The following is a 12,679-nucleotide window of genomic DNA, read 5'->3' as shown; positions in this document are numbered from 1 at the left end:
ATGGCCTGTTACATCCTCAATTTTTGTCACATTTCACGTGCACTTGAGAAGAAAGCGTATTTTCTAGCTATCTGGTGAGGGGTTCTATTTATGTCCAATACTCCAAGGTGGTTACTTACTGAAATTTCCCAAATCTCATATTTTTGTTCCCTTGATCAATCATCCAGTTTACTATCACCGCTAATGATGTGTTGAAAATTTCCATTATGATGGTGAGTTTGTCGATCTCTCCCCACAGTTGTGCCAAGATTTGCTTAATATATTTAAGGTATATTTATATTCTTCCACTAGGTTTATCCATGTCTAGAGCTGTATCATCTTCTTGGTGGACTGAACCTTTTATCATTTTATGTAGCCATAAACTACTTTAATAGATTACTTGTTAATGACCTTGTTAAATGTGAACACACTGTTGTTCCTCCTCAATCCTAGCTACGATTGGCATCCTTGAGCCTCTCTCCTGCCACTGGAGGCTGGGCTGTGGTGAAGCTCAGGGACGGTACCCCACGCAGATGGCTGTATTTCTTCACATGCTATTTAGTCACTTCTAAAAGTCTGGAAGTCATAATTTAAATTTCAAGCAGCACCAATTTCAACCAGCACGTTCCTGGTTCCAAAATGTCTCTATCCACTCTGTGAGGATGTCCAGAGTGAGAGTTCTAGGGTGCTCCTCTATCCCACATTTCCATGCAGCTGAGCCCTAAGAACAATTGCAAGGCTAAACCCTGGGATGACTTACCCCAGCAGTAAGAGTGCCACTTGTCACCTCCTGGACCCAACACTCTGGCTCTCTAGGCTGACTGAGAGCAGGGCAGACTGCCTTCAGCGGTTCAGCATGCTCTGGTAAGGGACCCTCAGAACTGGGAGCACTGGGGCCCCAAGGCTGTCCATGGGGAAACATGTCTAGATAATGCCTACTGTGCCCTCAGGCCACCGTGGAAGCCCAGAGCCTTCGACCCTGTGTCCAGTCCTGCCCTCGCCACCTTCCCATTGTGCCTTGACATTCCTCACCTCCACACTTCCCATCCCCCTCCTGCCAATAGTCCTGCATCTCTGGTCCTGTCCCTCCAGACCCCACTCCCTGCCCTCTGAGGGGCTCATGTGATTACTCTCGTGCCTAGGACATGGTAAGTGCCTTAAAAGTGCAATGCTTTCCAAGAAGGGCAGGAGCCAGGCTGTGCCATAACAATATCCAAGTGCCAATGTCATGGTCACAAGCCAGGAGGCCTTGCACGACTCTCCTCCTCACCTCTCCTGACTCAGTTTCTCGTGTGTCCAATGTGGATATGTTAAAGATGAAGAAGGTGAATCCCAGCACACACTAAACACTCAGAAGCATTGTTTTAATTCCAGCCTGATGGAGAAGCAATGATCTTCTCAAGAATGGTATCTTCTGATGGGACTGTGATCAGCGCGTCAAGTTGGCAGGGAAGACCCTTCAGTTCTCCTCAAATCACACTGCACAGGTAGACTCTGAATTTACATCTGATGCTCCAGATGTTACAGGTAAGGGAAGAGTCACCGTTTCTCTATCACCTCTCAAGTGCCACATATTTTCCAGACATTATGAGATTGAATCCTCACAATTACCTGACAGGGTGGCTGCTAGAAAAATCCCCATTGGAGAGAGAAAGAAACAGAGACCCAGAGGAACAAAGGACCCAAGACCACAGTGGAAGCGAGTGGTAAGGATAAGACATGCCCATGTCTGTCCTGTTTTTGCTTTCGAGTGACAGGCAGGAAATCCTCCCCAGCATCTCCTACCTGGCCACACATGAGCTGCACACGGGACTGTGTGCATGTGAGCACCTAGGGTCAGTCCCCCTGGCCCCAACAGCCCTAACAGCACTTGACCAATAGTGATGTCCAGTCCTCAGGTGATCTAACATTAGGCAAACATTCAGTACCTTGGGACCGAGAGTCAAGGTTGCAGTTTCCAACAATAACCGTCTGATTAAGTATGAAGCCAGGGACTTACTTGCTGGGAATCCTACTTCCTTCTGAGTCTATTTTCCCTCAGGAGACTCGCTGGCTCTGGGGGTTGAGGAAAACGTGGCCAAGCAGTGTTCAGACAGGTCACTCTTGTAGCTTGAGATCCAGATGGCTCCCTGTCCTTGCTTTTCCAGCCTCCTGGGCTGGTTAAACATTAATTTCTGCTGGTGATAAAGGTCAAGGAAATCTGGAGAAACCTACATGGAAAGCTCATTCTTCAAAGCCAGTTCTTTTCATCTACAGTCCCAGCAGCGTGGATCCTTCTTGCCACTGGCCAGACACCAGATTCTCACATTTCCCCCAAATAGCCCCAGTTTCATTTTTTCAGCCTCATTAGGTCATCCCGTAAATTCCCACCTCGCACCATGGGAAGCCTTCTCTGCAGCCCCCGAACTGAGCCTGCACGCCCTAGCTCTTCCTTCCTCAACTCCTGAAATGATGGTTAAGGGAACAATACTGTGGACGAGATTTTGACAGATTTACAGAAAAAACACAGTTGAGAGAATTTTATTGGGACATAAAGCACAGCTGCGAGGGGTCACCAAGAACATGCTAGAGAGGTTTGCTGGGAGTGGGGGGCAGGGGCTGGCCTCCTTAGCGTACCTACAGCTGCTCTGAGCTTGGGGCCCGGCAGGTACAAAGGGCCGAGGGGGCGTGAGGCCGTGTTCAAGCCATTCATGGAAGGACAGGGCACAGACAGGGAGGACAGAATGGCCTTGGCCTGAGGCACTTGTCACAGGCTGGAGGAGAGAAGAGCTCTCTGTGTTCTGTCCCCTCCCCACCCCGGGGGTGCCTAGAGAGGCTGGAGGTGGGTTGGGGACCCAGGGTTCATGGCTAAGACTGGGACCCTGGATGGAAGCAGAGTGACAGTGAGGAGACTCTAAACCTCTACAAGAGCCATTAGAGGAAAGAAAGGAGAAGGAAGAGCAAGTCAGGGCCACATACTAATGTTCCATGTGCTGCCTGACATCAGCTGACCCCAAAGAAGTAATTATCCTCATAGGGGAGGGGCAAGGGAAGGGCACTCTATGGGGAAGGGCATCTGTGAAGGCAACGAGGCTAGAAAGATCACTGCAAGCCCTGAAAGAAGTCTACCCTCCGTAAGGACTGTACAAAGCAGGGGGTCTTTTGAGCCATGGCTCCTAATTTTTATTTGCTCCAACTGCAGTGGAAGGCACTGAAATGATTTTAGAAAGCCCGACCTGAGCTTCGTGTGTCTTCATTAAGATCACTCTGGCCCTTGGAAAATGGATCAGCGGGTGATAAGAGTAAACTTGTCTCTACTCTCCTGATTTGCAGGAAAGAGCAGAAATCCAAGGAACATGGTAAGAGTTTGGGATGGGCTGGGGGAGGGAAGGGAGTTGTGTGTGCGCGCGTGCATGTGTGCATGCATATGTGTTTGTGTGTGTGTGCATGTGTGTGCGTGGGTGTCAGGAGGTTGCTGGAAGAGGATGAGCAGGGAATCATGATGACCTAAGGGACATGAGGCCACTGGGGGGCTGGTGATCATCATGGATTGAGAAGAAGAGCTACTTTGGGTCAGGGGATGAAGGAGACTAAGAGCTGGGGAATTAAATTGTAGGTATCACACACACATATCATTCGGTAGAGATGTTCAGTAGACTTTTCCATATAGGAGTCTGCGGCTCACAAAAGAGGTCTGGACAGGAAATGAAGTTACGAGTGTCAAGTGTTTAGATGGTGTGTGAAGCAATAAGACTGGATAAAATCACCCAGAGAGAGTGTTCGAGAGAACGGAGTGCGCGAGTGGCCAATTTACAAAAAACAAAGAGACCTGTTAATGCCATTTTGACCAACAATTTCTCTGCCAGTAGACAAAGGTACAAAGGAATTTAAGTGACTCGTGGAAAATTCTCGTTGAGATGGGGTCAGCCCAGGGTCTTAGCTGGATGACATCAGGGCACCCCCTTCCCTGCAGGTGTGTGCCGGCCAACACACACCCCTGGAGGGTTTATTTTGTGCCTCCCTGCTGGCCGACTCGGCTAGCCGACCTGACACCATCTTGGACAGAAATGCCACGGCCACCGCTCTGTTGCCTGAAGTCTTCTTGGGCATAGACCCCTCCTTATTCTTCCTTTTATTTAACCACACAAGTAGTAACACTTGAGGACACCCTTGGGACATAACATCTGTGATCTGCTCTGGAGATGTGACTACGACTCACACCTTTCCTCCAACATCTCCTCCCAGGGGGTCCCCCAGCAGAACCCCAGCCTCTAGGACTATAAAAGCCGGTCTTATAGGAGGTGGGCTGCGGAGATCCACTCGCCTTGCAGCCGGCTGCCCAAGACACGCTTCTGTCTGGAAGTCTCCTTCTTAGACCATCCCTTGTCAGACTGGACTGGTTTTCCTTCGGTCTCATGGCTCCTTCGGCTTTTGGAGGTCGTCTTGCCTATACTTCCCTTTCATGAAACACCGTTCCTTCCCTTGATCGATACCTTTCTTCAGATGTATGTTTTAGTTGAACCAGTCAGCAGAACATTCTATGTTCTAAGGATGTTCTACTGATCTCCGTGCATGCACGCACATGTCCGTCTCTGGATGCACAAGGCACATTGGCTCTCAGTGAAGAACCCATCTAAGAGTGCTCCCCAAATTGACACACCTTCCTTGAGGAAACATGATAAAGCTTCCGAAGAGCAAAACGTTTCTCTGTAATTCTATCTGGGAGAGATTGCTGTCAACACTGGCTGTCAACATGGCCCTTCGAGATGTTGCCAGCGCCCGCAAATGTGTTAACCATCTGGCGGTAAGACCGTATATCCTATTTGCCATCTGCCTTGCCCCACTTGACAACACACCATAATCATGCTTCATCACAACCAATATTCCTCTCCCAGCTTGACCGTGATTTCTGTTTCTTGATGTTCAGAGTCTCCCCCCTGGGGGTGTTCAAATCTGGCGATCCCAACTTCCCTCCTCCGGGCTCTCCCGTGTTGGGTTTGGTGTCTCCTCCACTCAGGACTGTAGACACATGGGCCCCTATTTCTCTGTAGCATTTTTATACATTTAGATCTTTGACTCTTAGATGTTCACTCCCCCTGGAATTTATATCAGAGTGACGCAGAGAATAGGGTTCTAACGTATCCCCCCAGTTGGTAAACCAGTTCTCCCAACATTATTTTGGAACAAAAGACCTCTTCTCATCTTGCTGTTTCTTGAGCCTGTGGTTGTTCTACTGAATCGTCCAGCCATTTCTATGGCAGTGCTTCATTATGTAAATGTTATCACTTTATTTTTTTTTTTTAAGATTTTATTTATTTGACAGAGAGAGACACAGCGAGAGGGAACACAAGCAGGGGGAGTGGGAGAGGGAGAAGCAGACTCCCCACTGAGCAGGGAGCCCGATGTGGGGCTCGATCCCAGGACCCTGAGATTATGACCTGAGATGAAATCAAGAGTCAGACGCTTAACCAACTGAGCCACCCAGGTGTCCCACATTATCACTTATAAGGAGCTAGGATTCTTGGAAGGGCAAGAGTTCCTGTAGAAATTTTTTCTTAAAAAAAAAAAAAAAAGAAGAAGAAATCCTTGCTACTTTCACATATTTCTGTTTCAAGAGGAACATTCAAATCATTTGCTGGTACATTAAAAAACCACGGTGAGATTTGGGCTGGAAGAATATTAACGCATAATGTTAAAGGAAGTCTTCCCGTCCAGAATGTTGCTGCCTAACTCGAGTCCTGTGCCCGTTTTTGTCTGGGTTCCCTCCAGAGCTAGTCCTGAGACAAAGATTCAAACACAAGTAGTTTATTTTGTTCGTGACCACAGAACACTCGGAAGGGATGGGGAAGTCAGGATGGAGATGGGAGGAAGCCAGCACAGGGCACATTTTTATGCCAGTCTGCACTGAGGGCACCTGGAGGAACAGGGCTTCAGTCTCCAGGAGCTGGGACAGGACGTTCCCCTGGTGGGGGGTGTTCATTCCCCTGAATGAACTTAGGCAGAGCCAGCGCAGGTGACCAGGGACAGCCCAAGGCAGAGTCACGGGAGATGGCAGCTGTATGTTCAAGAAATGAGAAATGATGGACAGCCTTTATCTGTCTCAGCAAAGCACTGTGTTTGCACGTCAGCTTTGGAGGCCTGTTGGTATAAGACTGTAAATGTTCGGTGCTCTCCATTATAGCACATGACCTCAATACAGTTTCAAGTTGACGCAGCTTGGAGCTGAAGAACCTGTTCGGGTGTTGTGCTCTGTAGACACCCAGACCTCACCGGTGGAGTGGGGTCTGCGCGGATGCCGTAAGCCGACTCGGGGAGGCAGCCCCCTCCAGGTGAGTTGCAAGTTGCATCCACACTGCACAGTTCCCTGAGTTTCGAAGCCACGGCATCTGCTCTGGAGTCAAGTGTCTGGACTTCCGTATCTCTGCTTGGTCGCGACTTGACCCTTGTCGTAGCCCCAGCTGAGGCCCCAGTAAGAACTCCCGAGGACAGGCTGTACTGGCTCTACCTTCTAACTGTTCTGCGTCCACGAAGGTTCACAGAACGTGTGTGCTTTGAGATTGTGGAGCAGAAGCACAGAACGTTTCCCTGACTTGTTAAAAGCAAACATGCATCCCCAGAAGGGTGTCTGTCAAAGGAAGGGTCGCCTGGCAAGGGGACATAAACTAACCAGCCGGAGGACACGCCTACCAGGAGGGCCCGGTCCAGTGGCCTGATGGGGCACCATCATCATCAAGAGCTGCATAGAGCGGGCACCTCGGCCCCTGAGATTGCCCAGCCAACAGCAAGGGCTGATTCCACCCCAACAAGAACCTCCTAGTACTCAGTTAAGTTCATCCATATTTCTTCACACCAGCCATGCGGCCCACGAAGTGTTTTTCTAACTCCTGCTTCCAGATGGAAGCAGGCGTGAACGTCCATGTGGACAACTCTATGGTATTCCTTCGGTGGTTCCACCATGAAGAGCTGAAGAGACACCTTTGCTCTACCATGTTACCTTTGCCCCTTTGTCAAAGATCAGCTGATCATACTGATGGGGGTCTACTTCTGGCTCTCTGTGGTGTTCCATGGATCTGTTCTTTCACCAATAATACACAGTCTTTTTTTTTTTTTGAGAGAGAGAGAGAGCGATTGAGAGCGAGAGTACATGAGCAGGGCGAGGGGCAGAGGGAGAGAGAGAACCTTAAGCAAACCCCTCGCTGACCGTGGAGGCTGATGCAGGGCTCAATCTCAGGACCCTGAGATCATGACCTGAGCTGAAATCAAGAGTCGGACGCTTAACTGACTGAGTCACCCAGGCACCGCATTAATACCCGGTGTTGGGACGCCTGGGTGGCTCAGTTGGCTAAGCGTCTGCTTTCGGCTCAGGTCATGATCTCAGGGTCCTGGGATCGAGCCCCCAGGTCAGGCTCCCTGCTCAGCGGGGAGGCTGCTTCTCCCTCTGCCCTCCCCACCAGTTCTCTCTTGAATCAATAAGTAAAATCTTTAAAAAAATACACAGTCTTGATTCACTGTAGCTTTAGAGTAGGCCTTGGAGTTGGGTGCTGTGAATCCTCCAACTTTGGGCTTCTGCAACTCAGTTTCTCAAAGCACTGTTGGATCATGAAATTGGTTTGGAAGGTGTCGTGACCAGCATTTTAAAAAATGAAGTAGAATGAAAGAGGTAAGAGGGTGATTGCACCTGGTAAGGGAAATACTATTTTCTGAAGCTCTTGTTTCCATTATGTGTGTGTATAATGCGCACGGTGTCACAGGAGAAATGCGTTTCTTACCGTAGGTTGTCACCAAAGCTTCCAAAGCCACTACGGATACTTTCTTTGCAGCGAAATAAAATTGGTCAGGATTTGTAAAATCTAAAACTGAGGATGAAACAATGGGCAAAAAAGCTTGAGAAGGCAACTCTGGTGGGCCACCAGCCAGTCCTAGGTTTATTTTTTATCGAATTAAAGAAATGAGAGTCCCACGTTCCCTAGCTATTTGTGGTTCTTTTTCCATGAGTTTCTTGCTTCCATTTGCAGTATGATTTCCAGCTCGGGAGAGGGGCCTGGCACACCAGCGGGTCCTGAGGTCAGAGGCTCTGACAGCCGATCAGCCTGAGGGATCTGCTCCTCGCCTTGCAAACGGAGGACGGTCAAGCTGCTCTGTTACAGGTGGCACTTTCTGTTGGAACTGAAGCCTCCCCTGGGAGGTGGACAGAGTCGGTGTGGGTGGCCCATCTTCCAGAAGAGGGAGGGATAGCCGAGGCTAGCAGAGGGCAGGACGGGGGTGGGGTGCAGGTGCCCTGCGGGGCGCTCAGGTTGGCGAGGGGGCAGATGGCCGCCCACAGCCTTGGAGGGAAGCCCTGTTTTTGCCAAGTTAGGCCCCTGCTGGGCTCTGTGGGTGACAGTGTAGGTGACAACCTCGCAGAGTGGACTGAGCCCCGTTAGAGAAACCGGGAGAGGGGTCCAGGCCTGGCTGCATGCGACCTGGCTGTGCACACTGAACCAGCCCCAGCCAGCGGCGAGAGTGAGTGGCCTGGCGTGCCCAGCTGGGGGGATAGCGCGGGGGCCAAAGGCCTCCGGCACTGCACCTCCGGGCCGAGCAGGGCCCATCAGGGGCAGCATGGGCTGCAGGCTGCCTGCGTCCTGCCAGGGCCAGGGCCCCCTCAACAGCCTTTCCAGTTGTGCCAGCCCAGGGCTCCCGGGGTGCTCCCAGGGGTGCTCCCAGGGGCAGCTTCAAGGACTTCTAATTTAAGCCCCAGCCTTTCCCAACAGCGCCACCAATAGCTCTCCATTTAGAAGCTCAGCAAGTCCCCAGTGGGTCGGGGAAGGATAACAACAGAGCAGATGCATGCACCACAAATCCCCCGAGCCACGGTGAGCTGGACATGATCTCGCCTACCTGTGGTGGCCTGGGAGCACGCACTGTATTGCCACGCCAAAGACCTTAATTCCAGAAGCTTCCGAGGGGGCTGGAGATGTGCGTAGCCTCAAAGCTCCAGAGGTGAGTCTGACGAATGGGTGGGTTGAATTCCAAAGCGTCCCTTTACAGCTGTGTTATATGGTTCCCCAAGTTATGCTGCTGGAACGTGGCAGAGGGCACAGGCCTGTTCTCCTGACAGCCTCTAGAATTCCCCTTCCTGGTGGGAGCCACCCCGAGTCACACGGGGCCTGGTCCCATGGCACCTTCCGTCCTCACTCAACCAGACACCCTGGGAGTGAGGCCAGGAACGCATCCGTACCGAGTTATCCCGAAGGTACCTGTTTGGGAGAGAAGGGTCAGAAAGCAAGTTTGATACAGGTCGTGGAACCTAATCTTACAGCAGGACTCAGACGGCACTGAGGTAGATCGTCGATGTCCAAATCACCCTAGGGAAAAATCTCAACCAGCTCAGAAATACAGCACAGTCTGATTGTATGTAAAATCGGAAACGGCGCAGTAACACACCTTAAGGCCACTTCATTTTTTGCGCGAAATAAAAAATAACGCAAGTCCTCTCCTTTTAATTAAGAAGAGGCCAAGAAGTGCATACTTCTGCAACTGGTTGTCTGGGAGAAGCCCCACGGCGCTCTCCTCACGGTGCCTGACTTAGCTCCCGAACAGCATCCTGTCAGGATTGGGTTTGAATACAGAAAGGCATCAAGAATGATCCCTGCTTCCCGTGTGATTGCTCGTCCAAGACTGTCTCTCAAGAAGCCCTGCACGGCCCGTTCTTACTCCTGCAGGGAAAGAGGGAAGACACCAATGCGGTGTCTGCTTACACTCGGGGGCCTTGTGTGCAAACACACACTTTATATTTCCTCACTAAAGCTACCCTCGAGTCTGGGGAGATAATCACTAATGGGACTCACCAGGGCAATAGGAAACAGATGCTTCCCACCTCTGGCTTAGGCCGGGAAATCTGCTCACGGAGCAGGCTGCTATCAGATTGGGAAGCGTCGGGGTGGGTGGAGGGCGGGCTGCGCAGACACAGTTCAGTTTTATACACAATTCACGCCTCCAACGTTGAGCCACTGTCAATCCATTATAACTGGGAAGCAGGGTCGGCCAGAGGAAGGTGAAGGCAATGGACAGTCCTTCTCTGTTGGCAAAGGGAAGCTCGTGTGTCTTACCTGGGGGCGGGGAGGGGGGGCACAGGTGTGACTTCCGGAGGGGGTGCCCTTAGTCTTGGGTCTGAGGCTGAGCTTTGCCGATTCGACGCACCAACCAGACACAAGAGACGGACCCTCGTCGATCTCGTCATCCACTTTTGTAGGCTTTCGCTCTCAGTCACCCAGACCGGAGCCGTCCAACGGACCTTCCCGCCATGTTGGAAGTGTTCTAGATCCGCACCGTCCATCATGGTGGCCACTGCCCCTTGTGGCTGTTGAGCACTCAAAAATGCGGCTGGTGCAACCTGAACCGAATGTCTCATTTTATTTTTACTAATTGAAATTTAAATTTGAACAGGTGTGTGAGCCTGGTGGTGTCGTATTGGACAGCACGCACCCAGAGAAGGCCATGCTGTCCGTCTGCCTTTGGTCACCTCCACGTTCATCCTTCACATACGGATCCCCCAGCCAGACTCAGAGCCCCCCAAGCACTCTCTGCTGCAGCCCTGGTACGCACCTCGGCCTGTGTGTGCGTTTGAGTATATAGTTACAACAGGGCTTTTATTTTCGGACACAATGTCATCACTCTTATTTCAAAGAACAAAATCCCGTAATTGCCCAAAATGACACTGTGGTAAATTGCAATAGAACCACCAAGGGAAAAATGTTCTATCGCCAATTAACGTATCATTTTGGGCGATTTGTCTGGAAGGTGTGTGTGACCAGAGGCAGGGAGAAGAGTTAGTCCCGCTGGTGAGGTCCGGGGGAAGCAGGGACACGGGGCATCCATTCTCTCCATCCTGCTGTCAGTTTATCTGACTAGAAAACCCGGGTCTGACCCATTGTCATGGTCCCACTGCAGCGCTAACAAGACCACTGGATTTCTCAAATGCAAACTTTTAGTAGTTCCTTGAGGTGTTTGCGAAACCTGAGCGGAGCTCGGACTAGCTCTGACTCACTCTGCAATGCCGGTGCGGGGAGAAGAGACGGCTGAGGTCATCCTGCAGCGACACGGAGCCACCCGGCCCGCGTGTCACGGGTCAACTCCAGCTAGCGTCTAAGCAGTGCAAAGAAAGCGCACTGTTACTATTCCACGTCATTTCCAAAGGTTTTCAGGGGCGGGCCCGCTGGAGTGCTCCAAAATACAGAAACAGACATACGAGCAGTGGAAAATGAAGAACACTGTAGTAATGTTTATTTCTAATTACAAGAAACAGAACATCAGTCCCTCATTTGTACAAAAATACCTGAAAGTTTACATTTAGGTTCACAAGTCGAAGAGCTATGTACAGAAAGGGGCAAAGCACGTGGAATAAAGGTTTCGTCTCGTGGTACCTTCTGCATTCCCTGAAACGGTCTACACGTCAGGCCGTGTTACGGTCACCGCGAACTTGCCCGGTGACATCACGATCCGCCGCGAGCAGGTCCCGCCCCGGACAGGTGCATCAATTGGTCAAACCGTCAGGTATTAAGAGCAGAGAAGAGAAGATAAAACAGCTAGACTGAGGCACATATTTCTCCAAGGTTTAGCGAACAAAACAACGTTCTGGAACTCGAAGACCTAAGGTAACAGAGCTCACCTACTTAAACTCCAAATACCCAAAGCGTTGGGTATTTCCTTCCCAACTAAGTCCAGGCTGCTATGTGGGAGGGTTTTCCTTTTAGAAAAGAAAATCACAGGCAGAGAGAGAGAGAGAAAGTCAACAGGCTCCAAAACGACCCTGAGCTGTTACATTTACATTCATGTCATTTAAATACAAAAATAAAAGTTGACCATCCTTCCGCCCCTGGTTGGCCGGGCCGGGCGCCCGCATCCTTGAGGGACTGGCTGCTTCCAGGTGGGATTCCCAGCCACCAGGCACACGGGCTCCCACCCTCCACCCAGCATTTCACCGCGGCCGGGAAGGTACAGAAAACGACGTCGACCCAGCTACGCACAGACCGTGAGTCAGAGTCCAGCTTTCATGCTCCTTGTAAATAAAATGCATGTTTATAAATAAGAGATGCTGGGGATGCTAGCTGTCGAGCGGAGAGGGGTGTGAGAGTCTCATCCTACCGGTCTACGCACTGAGAAACACAGAAATCGCAGAATCGCTTTCAGGTTCTACTTCCAACCAGTGAAGAGAAAAATGTCTTAACAGTGTAACCGAAGAACTGCTCCGAGGCGGAGCGCCCTGGAAGCTTGCGGCCAGGCAGGACTCAGCTGACTGGTGGCGGTCTGAAAGATCACCTGGCTACAAGAGGAAGAAAACGTGACTGAGCGCGTTTACGGTGAAAAACGTCTTACTAAAAATTCTGCATTTGTGTAAGTAGATGTTTCGTGGAAAACAAGCAAAGCGAGGCCTGTAAACTAAAATACAGTGTTCCTACACCCTTGAGGTGCTTAGAGCACGGCGGCGCCACCAAGGCGGGTCCCGGGGGTCCCACCGGGTCGCGTGCTTGCCGGGGGGGCCCGGTGGTGCAGCAGAGTCAGGCACTGGGGGGACCAGATCTCCCAGGCCCGTCAGGGGAGACCTTTCTGCTTTGCAGAGACTGCAGGTAAATCCGCGGCCCGTCACACCTGGTGACTCAGCTAAGGGGACGGGGCCAGCCACTGTGTGACTCAGCCCCCCCTGCCCCGCCCCAGAGGGGAAGCAGTGTTGTGTTGACCGGAC

The 12,679-nt window shown here is 51.1% G+C and overlaps 1 protein-coding gene across 1 annotated transcript in view; it reads right to left on the bottom strand.

The window, feature by feature from the left end:
- The window catches only part of DDC (dopa decarboxylase), a 60,142-nt gene extending 58,022 nt beyond the window's left edge, over positions 1–2,120 (bottom strand). The window contains exon 1 of the mRNA XM_081799717.1: positions 1,979–2,120. The gene's annotated coding sequence lies outside the window, so the exon portion shown is untranslated. The remainder of the gene's footprint in view (positions 1–1,978) is intronic.
- Positions 2,121–12,679: the final 10,559 nt, after the last annotated feature.

Source organism: Leptonychotes weddellii, chromosome 12 (assembly GCF_054177405.1).
Source record: "Leptonychotes weddellii isolate Sample4059 chromosome 12, ASM5417740v2, whole genome shotgun sequence".
NCBI lineage: Eukaryota > Metazoa > Chordata > Mammalia > Carnivora > Phocidae > Leptonychotes > Leptonychotes weddellii.
Note: the sequence above shows the minus strand (reverse complement) of the source record. Positions and strands in the feature narration are given on the sequence as shown.